This window comes from Pagrus pagrus (genome assembly GCF_965226575.1).
Source record: "Pagrus pagrus genome assembly, chromosome: 7".
Lineage (NCBI taxonomy): Eukaryota > Metazoa > Chordata > Actinopteri > Spariformes > Sparidae > Pagrus > Pagrus pagrus.
In genome coordinates this window covers 24,133,994-24,139,993 of record NC_140191.1, presented here as the reverse complement: position 1 = coordinate 24,139,993, position 6,000 = coordinate 24,133,994, and positions in this window count along the sequence as shown.

Sequence of the window (6,000 nt, the reverse complement as noted above, 5' to 3'; positions counted from 1 at the left end):
CTGTGGGCTTGTTTTTCTGTAAAGTCGCTTACAAATATTGGTAGTCACAGGTTTGTTGGGTTTGTTGGGTTTCTCAAGTGTAGTTGCTTCTTTGTCCGTCACAAACCCCATTCCTTCTGACACTGCAAATCAAAATAGCGTGATTTATGTTTTGTAGTTTTTTTTAGCTACATCGCTAACAATGCCAGGGACGGAGAGGGCAGAATATGGAAAATAATATAACAATGACTTGGAGAAAGGGACTGTATTAAAAGAACAATATGTTTGAATGTGTCGCCTGCTGAATTAATACAAATAGGGGGGAGCATATCACCAAAGTGACTGCTAGCTGCTGCTAACTGTAGCTGCTGTTAGCTAGTTAGCTCAGTTAGCCATGCAGCTAGTGGGCTGGACTGTGAGTTCCAAGTGGTGTTATGAAAAAGGACTGGCTATCTATATCCAGTATGTGTATGAATTTAGGTACATCACATTAAGTAAAGGTGCTTCTCTTGGACTTGTTTCCACAGACCTCGTTGCTTGTTTCTCTTGTGCCATCTGGCAACACTGTCTATGAGGTGAGCTACAGAGGAACCCAGCTACTGAACCTGAAGTCTGTAGATCTCTGATCTGCTACACATGTTGCACCATCTGCACAATCCATACACATCACTTTGGCCTTGAACCCACTGCTGGTACATATTGTAACCCTCAGGCTCATGCTCATGTGACAATCAAGTCAAGTCACGTCCTTCAAATCCTCCTGCTCTGAAGTCCTCAACCACATCTGTATGAATGTTTGAATGCCAGCTTCCGCTTTACGTAAAGACATTGCACTTTCAGGTGAGCCTCGTGATTTCCATTGGTGTGACTATTAAAACCGGCTGTCAGCTATACAATAAAAATGACCTAATTCGATTTGTCAGATACAGTCATGTGACCTAAAGAGAGAGGGCTAGAAGAGGTCAGAGGGCTCAGGGGAGAGTGATGTGTGTTCACACGGGAACATGAGAAAAGAGTGCATCACATTGGGTTTGAGACCCTTAATGTGCTGCCAAAAGGTCAGTTTGTGAATTGAACCTCATATAGTGCATGCATATGTACAAGCACTGCAGCATTGCAAAACCTTCACCTAAAGGAGGAATTTCAGTTTTCCTTGAAGGTTCATGAAGTCCACCACAGAGTAAACTCTTCTACGTCCACATAGGGTTGGAATGCTACAAACATTACAAAGATGCTGTACAATGACAATAAATAAGACACCATTAGATCAAGTGGAACTGACTTAAACATCCTTCCCTCATGTTCTGGGCAGCACTCTACAGCGTATGCAGTGACGTCTTGGCAATACATTTTACTGACAAGACACAGCTGGGTTCAGCTCTTTACTACATCTCTGACCTTCTGACTCCATCAGTGTCAGCCCACGCCCTGTGATCCTCAGCTGCTGGTCAAAAACCTTTTACACTCACCTGTCTTTGATTCTGGAGGAGAGTTTTCTGTTCCTGATTATTTTTCCTGCTGCTTTTCTCTGTATTTTAGATGGCTTATTGTCTGTTTAGTTATTTTATTGTTTAGATTTTGCATGACTTGCTGTATTTTTACATTACTGGAACATTAACTTGGCATGTGATTTTGTCAAAAGCAGTATTTGAAAACAGTTTATTCTTTTAGAGGAATATTTATCTATTTATGAAATTTAAATTTCATCTATACTTAATAGGAAAAGTCACTTTCATTTCTGCTTTCACATATCTTCTGTACCAACATAATTGCACTCGGCTATCATTTTGTATTCGTCAAATTTTGGGGTTTTTTTGTGTGTGTCTGAAATAACTTTTTCCAAGGTCAAGAAAGAAAGAAAAGCTAAAGTGAATTTCATCATTAGAATGCTTTATGTTTTTATGTTCTTATTTTTGGCACAGAATCTGTGTGATACAGGGTCAGAATCTTTAGAGATCGGTTGATTGGTTTTTTGTACACCAGAGACGTCGAGGTTGCGGTGGTGCTCCCTGACTTGCATAAAACAAAGCAGAATCTGTCCCTCAGATTTCTGTTATGGCTGTCTGTTTTCAAGATGTGCATGCTCTCAGGGCTTCCCCAGCTCTCTACATTTGTTTTCTGCTATAACAGTGGTTTCGCTGTTTATCCCTGAGGGGATCTTTGGTCTCCAGACACATAAAGCAGCCCCACCCTGATTACTCATTTTCATCATTGACAGCATCGAGAAAAATGCCACATTGGTTAATGGTTTTATTGTGGTTAGGGTGAGGTGGTATGGTCAAAAACATTCATCTACTTTTAGAGAAAAAAAAATAGATGATTAAAATCAGAACCAAAATCAGGTTTTTTGCCAAGTAGGTTTTCACTGGACCAATTCTTTCTTCCGACTTTCTTGATAACAGTCCAAAAGTCATTATATTTGAAATGTTTGTCAGCATGACTCTATTTTGACAGTCCAAAGATGTTGCAAGTAGTTTTTGTGCCTAACTTGACCACAGAGCCCTTAACATGCAAAACTGATGGTAGAGGGGTCAGCAGAGCGACATAGTTTGATGCTTAAGGCCAGTGACCAATCAATTTGATGATTTGAGAGTAATATGTCTGTTTTCTCTTAAGTGAAATTTGCCTTGTGTATTGGTACATAACGACACACCTAGCATGTAGAAAAATGGAAAAAACAAAACAAAACAAAAAGAAAACTATTAAAAAAAGAACTGCAAGTCAAAAATAATAAACTAAAAGAACTAAAGATAGAGAAAAACAATAAGATATTAAATGTTTTTATACAAAACACATAAAACATGACTGTACAGTTTTGTGCAGTCATGTGCAGATATACCCCAGTAATGTTCTGCTATAGTTCAGGTTGAAAATATCCCCACTGAGAGCCACAATTGCCTTCTACGTACTGTACTGTGTACTCCATTAGCCTCAGAGCCACTGTAATTCACTTTTGCATTTGGTGAAGATTTTTTTCTTTATTTTTACTATATGTCCACACAGTCCCCAAACTGTCGTCATTTTTATCACCATCCTGAACTTGAAGTGGTCATCAAGCACACATAAGGGGACCCTCCCTTACAAGAGTCAGTGGTCCTTTAATCAGCTTCCACTGGGAGAGGTCAAATTTACTCTGCTTTATTAAATTAGGAGTGTGCGCAATGTGCACTGTGGGACGCGGGCAGTGTGTGTGTTTGTGTGTGTGTGTGTGTGTGTGTGTGTGTGTGTGTGCGCGCGCAAACAAGAGGCTAAAATTGAGACGCAGAGAGGTAAAAAGAAAGAAAACACTTGGGTCCAGTTCAGACAAGGAAGACTGTGGATATACTCTCTCTCTCTCTCTCTCTCTATATATATATATATATATATATATATATATATATATATATATACTATACAAACTGAGTATTACACACACATGCCCAGACAACAACATGTGCACAACATTCAACATGATCGCCACCCACAGTGTCGTTACTCACTGTGGGACCAATTTGGAGCTTGACTATCTGCCAGTTGAGATTGGAGTTACAGTACAAGCAGGGATATGTGGCCTCCTGCAAGATGATTTACATGCAAAGATAGATTTTTCACCCTAATTATGATGAGCGTTGGGGTCTTTACTCAAAAAATGTAATGTATTACACATTACAGTGGCCTCAGCCTTCAGACTATGACGCTCTACAGTACCTGCCCCTCTAGTGTCATTTTCAGTTGTGAAGGGCTCCGTGGTCAAATCAGCCATGATATGTTAAATGATAGGTCCTGTTTAACTTTCAAAATAAAGCTTGTTAAAGATAGTTCATGTTATTTATTATGACTTTTTGACTTGTATCAATGTTGTGGAATGGTCGTGGGTGGGTTAGGTTTAGGCACCACAACAAGATTATTGCGTTTCAGACAAATGTAATGTGATTACAGTAACTAATTATGATTCACATACTTTTTACTCAGTGGAGTTCATCTGTATGCTTGTTTATTTCTGCACTTCAAGATTCAAGATCAAACATCATTGGTGCCTATACAGTATTTGTGACCATAGTGTACAGACCCTGAAAAAATAAGGTTGAATAAAATATGGTCTAATTCCACTGACATGTAATTGATGTAAGATAAAGACATGGTAATTGCAACATGCTGTGAGGATAAAAAATAGGATAATTATTAATAAAGCTTAATCTTCATACAAAAATGTAATTGAGCTCTCAAATGGATAAACAAGATGTTGTATATTTCCTGTATTTAATTGTGTTCTATTTAATTATCAACCCAAGATGTTTGTTAATCGCATTTCGAGAAATACATGAATAACAGCAAAATACACCAAAAGGAGAAAAGGTCATGTCTCCACGATACGAAAATGAATCTGAAAAACTGACTTTTGTTCACAACGGCCTTTTTAACTGATTCCCAATATCGCAATCCAGAAACATTACTCACTATACTCCCAAAGGCAGTGATTCTCTGTTACTCACTTTGCCATTATTCATTAGCAAATCCCCATCCCCAAACACACACACACACACACACACACACACACACACACACACACACAACACACACACACACACACACACACACACACACACACACACACACACACACACACACACACACACACTTATACTCCATCCTTCCAGCTGTGAGCTCCTCTCAGACATTAACACATTGTCTTATCCTGCCTTTTGGGAATCAAGCTACAGCTGGAGATGTCTCTCTCTCTCTCTCTCTTTCGGTCTCTGTTCGTCACATATTCAGTATGTGTATATATAACAAACACACACAAATACATCATAGTCTCAGATTTGTATTGTGACTCTGACCCCCCCAATTGGGAACCACTAAACTATGGTTAGATCCAACTCAACCAACTGCAACAATAAACTGCTACTACTGACACCTCATGGTGTCCTCTACATATATATTGATACATCAGTTACAGAGGGGCATTTTTTGTATGATGCATTCTTTTACCTTTGATACTTTAAGTACATTCAGCTCTGTATAGGATCTGAGTATGTCTTCCACCGCTGGCTGCTGTAGACGGAAAGGAAGAAAGACAGGTAGGCAAAGGTTGGTGGGTATAATAGCAGCAGCTGTACAGGCTGTCGTCATCCGAAAATTTACTATATAGGTCAGCTGTGAAAGCAGCAAGAGCCATACTTGCATTTGTTAGGCAGCGACTCTAGAGGTTGCATATTGATTACAGCAGCAAAGGAGGAAATCAGGCTAAGTAGTATAAAGAGCGACAAGTCTGCATAGGAAGGAGGTCAGGGATGGATGCGTTGTCCAAACTAGCACAGGACTTTCACCGAGGAGACCACTGGTCATGTCCAGTGTGAAAGCAAAAGTAAACGGGAGTAATTGTACACTGTAATATCTGACAAACTGACTTTACTTTTAAAAAAATGAAGGAAACTGATTACGTCAAAATTACAAAATAAAGTAAATGAATAATTTTAGGTTTTTTAGCTCGTGAAACTTAAATTGAATAGTCTACTTTACTGGGTAATTCTGAGGTAAGCAGTTTCCTGACTTTTTAAAAAGTAAAGTCAACTTTTAAAATTTGCAGTGTAGTCCAGTTATGTCATGTTTGGAACTGATGTCCCGTAAGTATCACAGTTATTTTAAGCCAAGCCACAAAGTTTTCCTTAACCTAACCTAACTGACGAAGGTCCGGTTGTTGCTGGTATGTTGCAAGGGTCATGTTGTTTTGGGAACGATGATATCTGTTGTTTTGACAGTCACCGGCAGTCAACCTACATAGTTGTTTAGGCTTAATTTTTATATAGTAATATATGAATGTTAACTATTGTAAGTTGTGTGCTTACAGAAAAATATCTATTGTTTGCATACTTTTCTTCTTCATTGGTGAACTGAAGAGGTGCAAGAGTATGGTGACTCTGCTGCAATCCAATTTGTGAGCAATATCCAATCAGAACTGACAGAACGAAGACATCAGAGGTACAACAAAGCACGCTTTACATAACCTGATTGTTTGTGAAAAAGTGTGCTAAGCTGTGG